An 18,537-nucleotide genomic window follows, 5' to 3' on the forward strand; every position below is an offset into this window, starting at 1 on the left:
TTTGATGGGCATTCAGGGAGAATAAACCACAATTTCTTACCATTTATTCTAATCTTATGGGAAGGGAGCTATACATATTGAGAAAAATAATGATGGCTAGCTCTGAAACATTAAGTGCTTCAAGAATATCATCTATAGCTTGAATTCCTTTTGAAATCAGGAGTCTCCCACCTCCTTTCTCAATTTTCACAACTACAATACAAGCCTTGTTTGAAACTCTTTTTGCAAGGCTTTTTCATTATCTCACTAAGCAGCATTGAAATCACACACTCACTGGTCATGATGTGCTCTCTACTTACCAAGGGTGAAATTAAAAGAATAGTATCTAATGTTGGTTTTCAGAGTTATTACCGCAGATTCCTAGAGAGATTGAGCCACTTCTAGAGAAAGCGTCGATGTTACAGAATGTGCTTGGAGCATATCTTTTCCTGGCCAAAGAAGCTGAATAATTAACTGCCCAGAACCCTAAAATACTCCATAATGGCAAAAGAGGGGACATTTTTGAGTTATTCACAATACTCTATAGTTCACTCACAAAATAATAATAATAGGTAACAATTACTGAGCACTTACTGCAAAGCAAGCACTGTTGTATGCCCTGTACATGTATCCATTTCTTTCTGCCTACGACTCTATCATTTTCATTTTGTAAATGAGTGAACTGAGGCAAAGAAAGACCACATACCTCCACCTAGGATCATGAAACCAGTGTCAGAGACAGAATTTGCACCCAGACAGTCTGGCTCCAGAGTCTATACTATTAAATACTCTACTCTCTACCTTTTTCTTCTTCTAGGAAATGGATTTTACATTGTCTTGGCCACCTCATCATGGCAATTTTAGGGAATATTTGCATAAAAGCTTTGACTCAAAGTTTTGTCTACTGAACTGCAATTGATTCAGATGTTACCATAGTATATTACATGGCTGCATATAAGCCTCTTGCTGTTCTATAAAGATTATGTTTGCCCAATAATCCATATGAATTTCTTGGGATCACATCCAGGGAAGGACTATGTTATTGACATGGAGTCTTTAAAACACCTAGAATTAACCCCAAATATAAACTTTTCAGCCACATCAGCTAGTCGCATCATATAGATGCTGTGAACAACTTATGTTAATAAAGTTTAAGAGTTTTGTTGACAGGAGTCTTTGAAATGTGCCAACATTTTAAAAAGCCATGCTGAAATGGTGACACTGACCTCTAAGTTAGCTGTAGTATTTCTCTGAGGAGTTGGCCGACATGCCTTGGCAGGTTTCTCCAGCTCATCCTGTGATTCTTAGGTCAACAGGAGTCATCCTGCTGAGTTAAAAATGGGGAAATAACTCCACACTTGCCATAACCATGTGCTTCCAGCCTACTTAAGAACTTGCACAATACCTATGAACACAACTTAGTTACTGCTCTGCCCATCCCTACTGCTTACTTACCCGCATCTCAAAAGTTATTTTTGTTACAATTATGGAGATAGAGCATTTTTGTTTCACAATAAGTACACATGAGTGGCAATGTCTATCATGTCGCTAGCCGTAAAGGTGTTCCTCCAAGAACAGAACTAAGTTAAGCATTTTAATGCAAGCCAATTAATTATTTTTCTAGCTCTGGGGACTCACAAAAACCATAGAGCAGTAATTCCCTTGTCTCTTTCTGTTCTGAAGTGATCTCTCTTGTTTCCATTCCCAAGGCAATCACAAAAGGGAACTCTATACTCAACAAATGGGGAAATGAGTTAAGTATGCCAGGAATTGCTATGGTTCAGCATTGGTTTCTGAGATCCAGTGGAACTCCTATTACATGAGCAAGGTAATTTTTACAATGTTAAAGAACTATCTTGTTGAAGGCCATTCTTGTTATCTATGGCTACATAATAAATGGCTCCAAGATTTAGAGACTTAGAACAATGACATTTATTTTGCTCATGAATCTGCAATTTAGATGGAGTTCGGTGAGGATAGCTCATCTTTGCTCTACTTGACATCAGCTGGGGTGACTCAAAGGCTAGGATTTGGAATCATCTGAAGACTCATTTGTTCATAAAAATGATAGTTGCTGCTGGCTGTCAGCCTCGCAATTAGCTGGGGCTTTTAGACAGAATAAGTGCATGTTGCCTCTTCATGTGTCCCAGACTTCCTCATAACATGGTGGCTGACTCCAAAGGGGCAAGTGCCCTGAGTGAGAAAGAAAGAGCCAGACAGAAATTATATGTCCCTTTATGTCCTAGTCTCATAAGTCCTGCAATGTCACATTCATCACATTCTGTTGCTTGAGGCTGTTAGAAAGCTCCACCCAGGTTCAAGGGGAGAAAACAGACCCCACAGCTCAATGGAGGCATGTTGATGCAACACTGTAACAAGAGCATGTGGAATGAGATATATATTGGTGCAACAAGCTTTAGAAAATACAGCCACAGGCTGGGCGCGGTGGCTCACACCTGTAATCTCAGCATTTTGGGATGCCAAGGCAGGTGGATCACTTGAGGTCAGGAGTTCGAGACCAGCCTGGCCAACGTGGTGAAACTCTGTCTCTACTAAAAATACAAAAATTAGCTGGGCGTGATGGGTTGCACCTGTAATCCCAGATACTCAGGAGGTTGAGGCAGGAGAATCACTTGAACCCGGGAGGTGGAGATTGCAAAAACGTGCCACTGAACTCCAGCCTAAGCAACAGTGTGAGACTCCGTCTCAAAAAAAAAAAAAAAGAAAAAGAAAAGAAAAAAGAAAGAAAAAAGAAAATACAGCCACAATGGCCTACTTGTTTCATTGCACATTTTTTTAGTGGGCTGAAACATAGAAATGTCACTCTTAGAGTGGGCTGCTGTAATTACCACCTCTGTTTCTTTGAGAACACCCACAAAACTATTTTTCTTGCTCTTTTCTGGATTTAAAGAGAAGGTTGTCTTTTTCTCTTGCTCTAACATTGGTAAAACTACATATAAAGTATATGAAAGACTTTAGGATATCTGAATGGCAGAGGTTTGTGTTTCATAAACAGTAACCTTTTTATGTTTGTAGTCTTCAGATTAATTTTTGTTAATGAACAAATGAGGAAATGTAAACAGTACGTAAACTAAACTTTAATATTTATGATTATCTTTATAATATTGTACAAATTTTATTACAAAACACTTGCTTAATACCTATGCTTTCTTGTTTAAAATACTGGTATTTGTATTTTTCACTCATATCTGTGGGATGTTATAAACATTATCAAGGTATTAAGTGCAATATGGTAGCAATGCTAAAACAGTAACTATGCAACTAGAGATAATTATTTTATTATCTTTCAATTTGTAATAACAAATCACAGATGTCATCATAGTCGGCATTTGTCTGCAATCCACACAACTGAGATGCTTTTGTAATATTCAGTGAATTGTCAGCATACTCCTCAAGAGGACAGGAGCTGGAACAATATTTCAAACCAGTACCCTGTGTTCATTTGAAGACAGAATGATTATGAAGTTTCACGCCTTTTGTAAGCAATTTGCTTCGGTCTAGATTATGCTAATTGTACTATCATATTCTATCAGGTATTCTGAATTAAGGGGAAAAATTATGGTCTGTCTTAGATCAGATCTCTGTGACTAAGACAATGGTAAAAATAGCTGAAGAAATCGATTGCCTAACCTTTAATTCAGAGATTACTTGTAAAAGAAAAAAGAATTCTGTCAAAGGAAGGGGGGTATTCATTCTAATACCTAATCAAAGTGTCCTTAAAAAAAAAAATAAGGAAAGGCGAAACCATCTTGGATTTATGAGCAAAATTCTGTATAACTGCTGACAATGGTAAAATGTTATAATATTTTTAAGTTGGCAGTTTTATTTAAAAAAGGGGGAAAAAGCAAGAAGGGAAAATCTGCTGTATTTTTTTTTAATTGCTGAAACGATCTTGTTTCAAAGGAGACATGCTCTGAACAGTGTTGACAAGAACCAAAGGGATTTTGTTGTTATTGTTTTTGTGGAGGTTGTTTTGTTTGCTTTTTGCTTTGTGTGTCTGTACTTTCAGAAATTCCCTGGTAACTGAATTATAAAGACTATTTGTCAAACCTGATAGATTTGAGGCAAATTGTTTGTGAAAGTGTTGTAAAAAAAAGGCTTGAATAAGGTCATATTTATAATTAGTAGCTATGAATTAAAAGTGGTTGGGAATAATAAAAATTACTTTCAGCCAAACTAAATATGTTAGTGAGTCAAGAAAATTTTCTCAAATAAGTGCCTGATTTTGCAGAAAAATGCGAAAGCATGAACAGCCGAAAGGCTCAATTACTACAAGTTAACACAAAACAAATAGCACAACTGACATAACCATTACCCACTCACATACATGCACGTGTTAGTAATGAGACTGCTGTCCATATACACATGTAAGTTGCTTTTATTCTTTTACCATTGTACTTAGTATATGGAGAAATAGAAAGAAGAGAAGGAGGAGAAGAAGGGAAATGGGAGGGCATAATATAATAACTTTAGGACTCCATGTTTTAAATATTATTTTAATCCCATCTATTTCTTCCTGAAAGTGAAGCTGTGTTTCTGGAAGTCCCTCCACCTAAGATGACAGTGCTTAGGCAAATAGAAGAAAATGGCTATGGGGTTTGAAGAAAGAAGAAAAGAAAGATAAGGAAGAATGAGGAAGAAGGAAGATACAGGAGAATCAGCAGTGAGATGAAGGAAGGTCAAAAAGAAAGGAGGGAGAGAGAAGTAGGTAATAAAGAGGCACAGGAAGAAAAGAAATGAAAATGACTGAGCAAAAAATGAGAATAATGGAAACCAGGCATTGGTACACGATAACTCCTAGACCAAATCCAGCTCATTGCCTGTTTTCGCACAGCTGAGCTAACAGTGTTTTTTTTACATTTTTAAACAATTGAAAAAAACAAAAGCAGAACAATACCTTGTAACATGTAAAAATTGCATGACGTTTAAACTTGTGTATATAAATAAAGTTTTATTGGCATGCACCTATGCCCATCGGTTACATATTATCTACGCTTGATTTTGTGCTACAACAGCAAAGTAGGGTAGTTGTGACAGAAACACTATAGTTCTCAAAGACTGAAATATTTATTATCTGGTCCTTACAGAAAAGGTTTGCCAACAGCTGGAGTGATCTATAAATATTTATTAAATAGCAACTCAGCACTACCCTCAATGGAGGATACAAAACAAAAGAGAAAGTCATGAATACATGGCTCCTATTTTTGTGGATTTATAATCTAGTTGGGAAAGGAAAAACTAATAACAGCTGTTCTTCATAGTTGATTGCTAGGAACAACAAAAATGGCAATAATATATGGTTTGTTTCTTCCTCTTTCTTGCTGAACTTGATACCTTATAAATGGTTGTATTATTAGAACCCTGGCATCCACAGAACAATTGCATCCTTCAAAGCCATTATTTTATATTCTTAACCTATAGTTTAAGGCTATCGTCTCCATCTCCAATAAACATACAAAATACCACAAATAAAGGCCTGATCTTGAATGGATAATTCGGCCAAACCAGTCTCTCAGTGAGACAATTCCTAAAGGAGAGGAAGGCTTTGGTGGAAGATGTAGACAAAGGCCTGAGAATTGAACATGACCCTTCATATCACACTGCTGATTCAAAGGGGATGATATGGGATAGTTACCCTTATTGATCTAAAATAGAAAGAAAACTCCCTAATACTTTGTTTGCAGTAAATTCATCCCTCCCCAAATTAAGCTTGCCTCCTCTCCGCTGCCCACAAGCACCCCCTGCCTAGCCTGGAGGGATGGGAGAGCAAAGGGACCACTCACTCCTTTTGAGTATGTTCTTCAAAAGCGACACTTTTTCAACCCTCTTTAAGGCTATGCCACCCAATATGGTAGCCACTGACCATATGTGGCTACCGAGCATGTGATATGTGGCTAGTCCAAATTGAGATGTGCTGTAATCAGAAAATACACATCACGTGTCTACGACTTAGTATGAAAAACAAAATGCAAAAATCTAATTTTTTTCTAGAATTTTGATTTCATGCTGAAATATTTTGAATATAATAGGTTAGATAAAACATTTTGTTAAAACAAATTTACTTATTTCTTTTTACTTTTTAAAATGTGACTACTGTAAAATCTTAAATGACCTATGCTATTTGCATTCTATTTCAACCAGACAGAAGTGCTTTTTTTTTAATGGAGTCTCACTCTGTCACCCAGGCTGGAGTGCAATGGCGTGATCTCGGCTCACTGCAACCTCTGCCTCCTGGGTTCAAGCGATTCTCCTGCCTCAGCCGCCCGAGTAGCTGAGACTACAGGAGTACACCGCCACACCTGGCTAATTTTTTGTATTTTAGTAGAGACGGGGTTTCACCGTGTTGCCCAGGCTGGTCACGAATTCCTGAGCTCAGGCAATCCACCCGCCTCGGCCTCCCAAAGTGCTGGGATTACAGGCATGAGCCACCGCGCCAGGCCCAGAGCTGCTTTACCAGGCTGATTAAATGGTCAGTGTTAAAGAGGTAGCTGTGTGGCTCATTTTCTTACCTCCTTCAAGTCTTGGCTCAAATGTCACCTGCTCAATAAGGTCACTTGATAAATTATTATTATTATTATTATTATTATTATTATTTTTTTTTTTTTTTGAGAAGGAGTCTCGCTCTTTCACCCAGGCTGGAGTGCAGTGGCGCGATCTCGGCTCACTGCAGGCTCCGCCCCCCGGGGTTCACGCCATTCTCCTGCCTCAGCCTCCCGCGTAGCTGGGACTACAGGCGCCCGCCACCTCGCCCGGCCAATTTTTTGTATTTTTAATAGAGACAGGGTTTCACCGTGTTAGCCAGGATGGTCTCGATCTCCTGACCTCGTGATCCGCCCGCCTCGGCCTCCCAAAGTGCTGGGATTACAGGCGTGAGCCACCGCGCTCGGCCGCACTTGATAAATTATAACTTCCCAAATTCCTGACCCCCTTACCCAGCTCTATTTCTTTCTAGCCAACACTTATCATCTTCTAACACACTATATGGCCTAATGATTTATTATTATTTATTGCTTATGGTCTATTTCCCTGCCCTTCACTCCCTATAAGGTAGAAATAGTTTATCTATTTTTTTCTCACCAATGCATCCACAGCACCCAGAGTGGCATCTGGTACTTGGTAGGCATCTTCTGGATGAATGGTGAATGGTTAAAGAAACAGTGTAAAATATTCAATGGGAAACCTCAATGGTCAGTATATGAGGCCCTTAGGGAAAGTTTAGGGAGAGTTTTCAAAGGATTGAACTTTCTAAAAGATTCTCTCCTGCGAACCTCCCTCTGGTTCACACTCTCCTATCCCCAGGCCTCTGTCCCTGATGTTGAAACCTAGCTGTTCTCCAAGTTCTATTTCTCAGCCAACTGATAGGGTTTGGGGTGCTAGAAATCATATGTAGATGCTGGAGGGATATTACTGGCCTCCCCCATGCAAATGAATTGATATGCAGTATTTTAATAAAATCCTGCTATGCAACATACATGCATGCCCTAATCAAACTGCATAAAGTGCATATGACAAAGTGAGATTTGTTCATTCATTTCTGGGCTACATTGGATGGCACTACCAACAGAAGCTCTTAAGACATGGTATGTAAAGCATATCTGAGTGCTGAAATTAATGGCATCAAATACATAATAATGCAAACCATCAGAAATTAGACTATAGGTATTAATGACACCCCGAACTTTTTATATCAGAGGAATAAAAAGCAACATGGCTCTGGAAATGGTCCTTATCCTTCAGAAGTTCTTAACTTTATCCAAAGTATGTCCAATTCCTTACTCTTCAGATTTCTACTTAAGTTTTAACACATTAAGTCGTAGCCACCCCGTATCTAAATGGAGATTGCTCACATCTAGACATAATTATTATAGTAGGTGCTCATTTCTTGTATCAAGTTTTCCAATATCCATTCAACTTTTGTTCTTATTACTAGGAAGAGAAATGATCTCATTTTAGCATAGTCTTGAACATTAAACTTACCACTGAGGTCTCAATACAAACCTTACTTTTAAGTAGAGCTGACAGACCCCTTCCTATTGTGTGACTTTAGGTTGCATTTGTTGTTTCATAATACCTTTCTAATAAAACTCCCTGCTTTTACGGGTGATATTTTCATCCTTAGAGAGTCACTCTTTTGTTTATGCTATGTAATCTGGGATAAGTCACTTTTATCTTCAGAAGTCAGTACTCCATGGTGTGCTACACATGATTAAGGCATTAGTAGACCTTTGTGCCTTAACATAGGTTAGTGTGTCAAATTACTTTCCTACTTCACAATTAATTGACATTGGTGTTCGAGAGAATGAGGCATAGGAGAGAAAAAGTTTATGAGAAGTTCAGGAGACGAGAGAGAGCATTATATCTAGAGTACTGGACTTAATCTGAAGTAGAGATGATTCCATGGAGAAGAGAAATGAAAAGCTTCAGTCAGACAGGAGGAAACTGGGGGCCAGAAGGAGGAAGAGCCAATTAGGATGATCAATGGAGTTGAAAGGGAAGGAATTGCCCAGGAATTTCATGCAGGACTCTGTGGCTCCCTATTCTCTCTCCCTTATCATAAACATTGCCGAAAATGCCTAATTTATTTAAATGACTGCCTTACCCAAGGACCTGAAAACAAAACAGAAGGCACACTTACACTGGAAAATTTGAGGTGAGTTTAATTAAAACTACTTTTTACAAAGGAATGTGCAGGGTTTAGAAGAAGAAAGAAGGCATGGTACAGTACCTCGAGGGTACCAATAGAAAGCAGCTGCTGCCAGCCCTAGGTCTGGAAACATACAGGGAGGAAAGAATAGACCCAGATGGCAGGCTGGACGAGAGGTTCCCTGGCAGGGGCTGTGGCCTTTGGTAGAGGAACAAAGCCAATCCTCAGCGACCTGACAGACAGGCAGGTGGGATAACAAACACCCTGACCTGGCACTCCTCCGAGGCTCCGACTTCCTACCGGGAGAAACCTTTACTGGAAAAACCCAACCATTAAACAGGAAACCCAATGGCAAGGGAGCCTTACCTATTTTCAACAAGAAAAGAGAAAGAATCTGTTTCTGCCACCTTTTTATAGAATATTGTATTTTAATAAACTTTTTTTCTGTTCAAAGTGAGTAATACCACATCCTCTTCATCAGTCATCAAAGCTTCAGACTGAGAGGGAATTTGTACAGGTTCTAAACTCTGGGCTTAAATTAATGCATCACAGTGGAGACAAAAGAGTACAAATTTAAAGTGCTCCTAACTTATAACAGATTTTAATTAGTTGCTGCAACTGTATTCAATCAACTGTACCCAAGCAACCGAACTAAACTATTCCTAAACAAAAGCCAAAAGAATAAAAATTAAAAATGACAGGCTCATGAAATATTCATTTTTGATGCTGGAAACATTTGCCTTGGTATCACAATCTTGAGTTACTAGAAAATTTTTTATACAGGAACAGATAGGACACACATACACACACACATACACATTTATAGCCAGCAAATGAATTGAAACATAATAGCAACAGTTTATAATTATGTAAAAAAAAAAAGGGGGGGGGTGGGAACAATACTCCTGCCATGTTCAGGCGGATGAATAATTGGAATGCCATCTCTATGCCATAACCCACAAGTGATCAAGTATTGAGCTGAAATTTCAGGATAAGTGGAAGGTAGGATGTATTTCTAGAGTTGTGTTTTCTATAACAACTAACAAAAAAATATTATATAGAACTTAAAAGTCCCAAAGATTAAAAATATCCACCTTGTACAGGAAAGAATCACTGTTTCAAAGTTCCAAGTCTGAGTTTCACTACTTTTCCAATTATAATTTCAACATTTTCTATATAACAAATGCAGAAATTAGTTAACACTTCACAGAAAATTTTATTGTTGTTTTGGGTTTGGGGGTTTTTATTTGCTTTTGAGGGGGAAAGAGGGCCTTTGCCTATTTTAGCAAATACTTTTTAAACCAATGAACCTGTAATAGAAAGAACAAAGTCAAGGCACTGATAGATGATGAATACGATTTTTTCAAAAGGGCTTTGCTTTCATTCCTGGAGTGGAGAAAAGAAAGTGAGATCAGCCCTTCAAAAGTTCACAGACATTTACTGCAATTGCTCTCTTTGAAACCAACATTGAAGGCACCAAAAGCTTTGTAGCTGTTATGTTTTGACCACTGGTATTCTAACGATCTAGTATAGGAGCTAATGTGTCCCTGTATCTCTATTTGCCTTGGCTTAATGATGTCAAGGATAAGATAGGAATATTCTGATCCACTGAATAGTTATTGTTTTCCCCAATCCAACATTCTCACTGAAGAATAACTGGATATTAATTGAAGATTTTAGAATTTACTTTTTAAAAAAAATCTAATGATTTAGAATTGCAATTTTCTACCAGTGATTATTTACATCTAAGATAATGTTTTGTTTCAGTATGCTCTAGGATGGCTATGTGGGTTGTTCCAACCAGTGTCCATTCTGATTGTGAGTACCCATGATAGACAAGTTATCACATGTAGATATTACACCAACATTAGGTTAAACGACAAAACCACATACCATCCTCAACAGACTCTAAATACAAAGCTTATGGACTATAGGAAATATAGTCCTCTTCCTATCTCCCCCAACTCCATACCACATCTTATAAAATGATCCAATATTTCTGATATATAATAATTAATTTTCATATTATTTTTATCTTTCAAAAATTACTTTTTACATTTACACTAGGTTTTATAACTATATTAACAATTATGTAGGCTGGGCGTGGTGGCTCACGCCTGTAATCCCAGCACTTTTGGAGGCCGAGGCGGGCGGATCACGAGGTCAAGAGATCGAGATCATCCTGGCTAACACTGTGCAACCCCATCTCTACTAAAACTACAAAAAATTAGCTGTGCATGGTGGTGGGCGCCTGTGGTCCCAGCTACTCTGGAGGCTGAGGCAGGAGAATGGTGTGAACCCGAGAGGCGGAGCTTGCAGTGAGCCAAGATTTGCCACTGGACTCCAGCCTGGGAGACAGAGCGAGACTCTGTCTCAGAAAAAAAAAAAAAAAAAAAAAATTACTTAGACATTAAAAATATTTTCCAATTCTGATATCACCCAGAATCCTTTTAGTTCTTAATCTTCCCCTTTTCAAGTTTTTACTTTCTTATGTTGATTTATTTCTTGGTTGGATAAAGAAATGTAGAAAGGGTACCTGGGTTTTGTACAAGAGAGGGATCCTGGTTTTGGATGCCTGAAACTTAGACAATTTTAGGGATTACATTTAAGAAAAAAATAAACAATTATAATGACTTATTTTACTGTATATAAACCATACTTTGATTTTAATATTAGGTATGAATATCAATTTGCATTTAAAAGGAGAAAGAACAACAAATACAATCTTGTTAAATATTTAATTTCTTTTTTTTTCTAATTTTTAAAATATTTTCTTTCTTTTTTTATTTTTTGTTTTTGAAACTTCCAAGTTCTAAGAGCACTAGGCCCTTGGGAGGGATATTCAATTGAGACCTTGAACCTGAAAATCTCAAGAGTACCCCTCTCAAATACAAGATATTATGTGTCAATGGAGTGTGCAGAAGGAGTATGAGCTTTGGATTTTATTTTTATTTTATTTTCAAAGAGATGAGGTTTCATCATGTTGCCCAGTCTGGTCTCAAACTCCTGAGCTCGAGGGATCCACTTGCCTTGGCCTCCCAAAGTCCTGGGATTACATGCACGAGCCACCACACCTGGCCAACACAATCTTCAAATATCAGAAAATATGACAAAACTCAGAAAGTCCAGAAAAATCATATAGTATTTATATTAACTAATTGTCTGGTATACTTCTGCAATATTATACATATTTTTCTACGTTTTTTGTTGCATATTCTTTAATCACCTCTCCAAATGACAAAATTTTGTAATGCCTTTATCTATTCAGAGACGTGTAGGAGAATTTCTATAGCCTAGTGATCAAAATGTGTTTTTTATTATTGACAGTACCAAAAACTACATTTCACCCCTTGTTATTGGTAATGAAACATAATTCTTTTGGATCCTCGTCATATTTTGGAAAAGCACTATCTAGTTTCTTTCACAGAGAGTGGAATATTTGGAATATTTGAAATATTTAGAGACTCACTTCAGCTTTGTACATGTCAAACTCTGCTTCTTCTCCCTCACCTGCCCACCTTTGGGGCTGGAGTTCTCCCCGAGGCAATACAGCGTCTGTCTCTGCAGCTGTATGTCAGGATACCTTTAACTTTCCATTTAAAGAATCTCCTTTGTCTCTGAAATTCAGAAATTTTATGTTTATGACTATGTATGGAATGTGTTTGTTAATGCGCCTGGCATTTTCTTAGCCCTTTTGCTATGAAGATCACATCTTCACTGACTCAGATCTGTTTCTGTCGTCTTCTAAAAGTCTTCATGCATAAACTGCACTATCAGGATCTCTCATTCATGTCTGTTGTTTCTTCTCATCATATTGATTCCTTTATTTTTCTCTTAATGCTGGGAGAATTCCAAGTTGTCTTCCAATTCACTGATTTTATTTCTGCCTCTTAAATCTGCAATTTACTGCTTCCATCACATTTTTTAAATAACATGTTTTCACCTCTAGGAAGCGTTTCCTGACCTCACACCTTGATCTAAATCAAACGTCCTCACAATTTTCAGTGATATAATGAACTACCTATTTTTTAAGTTTGCTTCTGTTTCTTTGAATAGGTAATTTATTATTGAATTATATAAATAGGTAATTCATTTTATTACTGAAGAATAAAATGAATGACCTATTTTTTAAAGTTTTCTTCATTGTCTGTTTGATAGGGGATTTTGTCAGAGATGGTTTAAATCCCTGCGCAAGTCTTTCAGGGTCCGAAGGGGTGAGTGGGGTAAAACTTAGCTTGTTGTAGTTGCTGTTGTTGCTTTGTTTAGCCGTTTTAGAGAACCAAACTTCTTCAATAGAGATTGAGTACGACATTCTGAGCCACCAGTCTTCTCCTCGGTAGGTTGTGGCAACCTCCCAGCCTGCCACCTGTAACTGGCAAAGCTATCCTTGTTGGGGGTCAGCTGTGACAGGGCCCTCTTTCTCCGTTGCATGTACCGTCGCAGCAAGTGCCAGATTGAAATAAAAGCCATTTTCTCTTGCTTTGTGTGTCACAAATATAGGCATCTCTAGAGACTTAGCTTACCTTTTTGATGTGCTTAACAATTTTATTAATAAACTTGCTAGTAATAAAATATGTTCACACTTTGAGATGAAACGCTACTTGGCCATAGCATTATTACTTAGCAAAATACTAAAAACAATTCTATTAACATTTTCAAAAATTTGCATCATATTCACAACTGAAATTGGCTCCTGCTTGATTTTTTTCCAACTCCCTTTGTTAGGCTTTGATATCCAGAGATATGATAGTTTCATAAAATGAATTGGTATACTTTCCATTTCTTCCTGCATTGAAGAATATTTTAAATAGAATCGAAATTACCCCTCTCTTTGTTAAGTGTTAGGAATGCATCCATAACATCGTTTCAGTCTAGTGTCTTTTTGGGAAGTAAGCTTTCTGAGAAACAATATTTACTTTAAGAAAAACATATCCCTTTATGTTCATTTTGTGTGAAAAAATTAAAAATACATCATCAAAAAGATTATAAAATCATTGAAATCAAAGTCCAGACTGTATATTAACTGTTTGCCTTATTAACTATTTTGGTCTATAACTTTTTAGTATTGATCTTCCTATTGTGAGGGAGTGCCAACCCTCACTCCCGCCTTCCTCCCATCCATACACACAATGCATTCATTTTGCTATTATTTCGTTTGTTTTCTTGCTCTCTTTTTTTAAGCTTTGCAATATATTGTGAAAATCCTTTCATGTAATAAATATTTCTAATCATATCGTTCTAATGGCTGCCATTTTATGGCGATGAGGCACTTTATTTAATCAATTGTGGAAGATGAGCTTTTAGACCTTTTAATCCTCTTTTATAATCACTGTCTCACAAGAACACATTTTCTCATAATGGTCTTCTCCTTTTGACAGCTGGGGATTCTCACTTATCTGTCCTGCCATTCACCGCTATTTACCCACCCTTGCAAAAGCAGATAGAGGTGTATCTATGTTGGTTAAAATGCTTTCATCAGAAATCGCAAGGGTACCTGTTCAAATCTTTGATAAAAACAAAAACAAGAAAACAGACAAAGGAAAGCATTTTCACTGCTTTCTCAGGCTGGTGGCCCATGAACTTGGGGAGTAAGAAGGAACTCCAACTTCAATCAAACCAAAAGCCATCACATCCAAGTGTGCCTCTCTCTTTGGAGGAATCCCTTGCCTCCTCTGTTGTGGCATCTAGCTAGCTGGGGCAGCACTTCCCTTTCCTACATGGAATAACTGCCTCATTAGGATTCAGCAAAGAAAGTCCTGGCTTTTTGCCTAGAAATCACCAACTATGTAAAGTGTGAGCTCAAATAATTTAAGAGCCATGGCAGTAATCGTGCTCTATGTGAGCCATGACCAATGTCACAGAAATTTGCAGCCTTTCCTCCAGCTCACCCTTTCCTCCAGCTCACTCTCTGGGGTAGAAGGTGCTTCTACCTACTTCTCTGACTGGCTTCTTCTTGTGCAGAAAACTATTGGTCGTCTTGCCCATCCCTCAACTTCTTTTATCTGCATATATCCTCCATGAATTCCACTCAATTTGAACATGTGGATGTCACCCTGTTGTGGTTTCAGCAATGCTAAAAAGTGTCTCCTGCATTTTCATGGTTATTTGGGAAACAGGAGGATTCAAACATGTGTGCTCAAATTGTCACCTTGAACCAGAAGCATTGTAATTTTTTTTTTCTGTAAAAAGGGCTAAAATGATATGCTTTACCTAAGAAGTTATTTTCTGAAAAGTAAGGATTTTCTACTAATAAAACGTTTTCTTTACATCTTAAATGTAGAAGAAAATGTAGTTTATTCCTACATTTTCTCCTGCCTCTTGGAATTCATCAAACAGCAACAAGCTCTGACACTTGGCACCTTAAAAGTAAGAGGGAAGATATTCACTAGATTAAAAGCTCAAGATAATTAGAGACTGTGGTCTTTGTATCCCTACCACCTTGCACAAAATAGGTGCTTGATAAATATTCTTAAGTTAATTTAAGAGATACCTACACAGACAATGGCTTCTTTAGCATTGTGTAACATGCAGGGTTCATGACAAACCCACGAGCCTTGAAGCAGAATGACCACATAGCACGTAGTGCTACTTACAAACTTTATGTATTAGTTCATTCTCATGCTGCTAATAAAAATATACCCGAGACTGAGTAATTTATAAAGGAAAGAGATTTAATTGACTCACAGTTCCACATGGCTGGGGAGGCCTCACAATCGTGGTGGAAGATGAGGGGGGGAGTAAAGTCACATCTTACATGCCATCAGGCAAAGAGAACTTGTTGAGAGGAACTCCCATTTATAAAACCATCAGATCTTTTGAGACTTATTCACTACCACAAGAACAGTATGGGAAAAACCTGCCCCCATGATTCAATTACCTCCCACCAGGTCCCTTCCACAACATGTGGGGATTGTGGGAACTACAATTCAAGATGAGATTTGGGTGGGGACACAGCCAAAACATATCAATTTCCAAAAGAGAGAGGAAACATAATACTCGTCAATTACATAGGCAGAAAGTAGAATACTATAAACCCAACCTGGGACTCAGGGTCATAATAATAAAATACATCATGGCAGATTTCATAAAAATTAGAACATAGCACATTTTGTCATTTCCTCTAATTGCAATGGAGAAAAGACTATGTGGTACCAGGGAGAGAGGGAGGAAGGGAGGCAGTTATTCTAAGATGATTTACTTTCTCTAATCTACGAGAAACATATTTTGGAATTCTCACCAGAAGGCTTGAGATCCTTAGATTTGGAGTTGTGTGACTTCAGGAAATTGGTATTTGGCCAGAAACTTAAAGATTGCTTTTTTTATTGTTGTATTAGGTAAGGACATAATTTCTGAATAATTTAATGTATACCAGGTCTACGTTCCAATCTTGCTAGGCTGATGGGAAATCCAGAACCAATTCCGCAAGCGGAAGCACCTTTTCCTAAGTAGGAACAACTCATCGCAGGAATTGATGACAGGGAAAAGGTGTCTTTAAGGACCGTTGAGCATTGATAGACAAAATAACATTTGTCTTCTTTTAAATCACCAGGCAACTCAGTCTCAGGCACGACAGAACCCTGGGGAGTTTTAGATTTAATGTGTTTCCTTTGGGCCTAGGTCTGGTGTGCTAGGTGTGCACAAATGCAAATTCCACTCTGCTTTTTCAGGGAGAGAGCAGTGATGGGAGAAAAATTTGCAGGGCTTATCCACAGGCTCAAGAATTATTCATAATTCCTTCCCCCAATGGTCCCCAACCCCACGCCTGAAAATCTAGTCAAAATTTGGCTCTGAATTGGAAATAGTATTTCTCTAAGAAGGCAGATTTCTTGTTCCTCAGGAATCTATATATCTGTTCCCAGAAAGGGTAGATTCTATCTCATTAGGCTGAACCTACCCTGAAGGCAGCCCCAGAGTGCCAGAAAAACAGGGATCAAGAGGAAACAGTAATTAAGAGTTTTCCAGTATGAGAAGAAAAACAGGAATCTTAAACAAGACTTGGTGACTGCAGCTGTTGTTGCCACTTTGCAAACTGTGCAAGAAGACAGCAATGTCTCAAATGCCACTCTCCAGGAATGGAAAGAGTGGGCAGAAATGGATGTTTCTCCCAAATTACGGTAAATACAAAGTGCCAAAATGAACTTCTTTCTTTCTGAGAATCTTCTTCTATTTGAATATCAGTTTATAGGCCATGGAGTCCAGGCAACTAGCATTGGGGGTGGCCAGGCACAGTGGCCCATGCCTGTAGTCCCAGCATTTTGGGAGGCTGAAGCAGGAGGATTGCTTGAGCCCAGGAGTTCACAACAAGCTTGGACAACATAGCAAGACCCCATTTTATTATTATTATTATTTTTTTTTTTTGAGAAGGAATTTTGCTCTCGTCACCCAGGCTGGAGTGCAATGGCACGATCTCAGCTCACTGCAATCTCTGCCTCCCGGGTTCAAGCGATTCTTCTGCCCCAGCCTCCCAAGTCACTGGCATTACAGGTGTGTCCCACCACACCCAGCTAATTTTTGTATTTTTAGTAGAGACAGGGTTTTACCATGTTGGCCAAGCTGGTCTTGAACCCCTGACCTCAGGTGATCCACCCACCTCAGCATCCCAAAGTGCTGGGATTACAGGTGTGAGCCACCACACCAGGCTGTGAGACCCCATTTGTAAAAAAAAAAAAAAAAAAAAAAAAAATTGGTAGATTTAAAAAAAAAAGATTTTCATCTACTATCCTTTCTTCAAACACTTCCATATGTCTGTAATGCTTTTTGGCAGCATAAAATACTCAGTTCTTGGTACCTAATTTTGCTAAGGATGGCTGCTTTAGAATGTTGGGTATTAACTTGTTTTCTATAAATGAGGAGTGTGACGCCAGTGCTACAGAAATCTGTGTGTCCTTTACTCTCTGGGTTCTTTAGAAAGTGAGAGATTTGGTGTGGAACTAGTATAATTTCTGAGGTCCAGAAAGAACCACCCCCTTCCCTCTTCCAACACACCCACAGCCTCACGCACTAAGACTGAGCTACTGAATAGTACATTTTGGAGAATGGCTTTTGAACTTTAATTTTAACATCAGACGTTTGGACATTGACCTTTCCGTGCACAAAAATGGTGACATTTAATTATAGAATATAATATTCTCTAGACTTTAATATCTGTGGCTTATAATTTAAAAGGGAGCTTTTTTATGGGCTTTATAATTTCTTCCCAGGACTTTGATCATTAAAAAACTGTTATGGTTACATTTGGGGGATCTCTAAATTGTTGGAATGTGTGACTGAAATTTCTATGCACTTCATTAGTGGAGTGTTTTTATGATTTCATTTGACCGCTGAAAGACTATAATGGATGACCCAGGACATCAGGTGGGATGGGAAAGAGAATAAGAAATGAATATTCAGTCTTTGATACAAACTGGCTTTGAAGTTGGTTGAATTAATGTCCAGGCATAACTTGTTTTCTTTTGGGGGGGGGGTGTTTGTTTGTTTTTGTTTTGGTTTGTTTTTGAGACGGAGTTTTGCTCTTATTGCCCAGGATGGAGTGCGATGGCATGATCTTGGCTCACCACAACCTCTGCCTCCTGGGTTCAAGTGGTTCTCCTGCCTCAGCCTCCCAAGTAGCTGGAATTATAGGCATGTGCCACCAGGCCCAGCTAATTTTGTTTTTTTAGTAGAGATGGAGTTTCTCCATGTTGGTCAGGCTGGTCTCGAACTCCCAACCTCAGGTGATCTGGTGGCGTTGGCCTCCCAAAGTGCTGGGATTACAGGCGTGAGCCACCGTGCCCGGCCCATAGCTTGTTTTATTGTGGTTTGTTTTATTGCACTTCACAGATACTGCATTTTTTACAAATTGCAGGTTTGTGGCAACTCTGCATTGAACAAATCTATTGGCACTATTTTTCAAC

Source organism: Hylobates moloch, unplaced genomic scaffold (assembly GCF_009828535.3).
Source record: "Hylobates moloch isolate HMO894 unplaced genomic scaffold, HMol_V3 SCAFFOLD_1, whole genome shotgun sequence".
NCBI classification, from domain to species: domain Eukaryota; kingdom Metazoa; phylum Chordata; class Mammalia; order Primates; family Hylobatidae; genus Hylobates; species Hylobates moloch.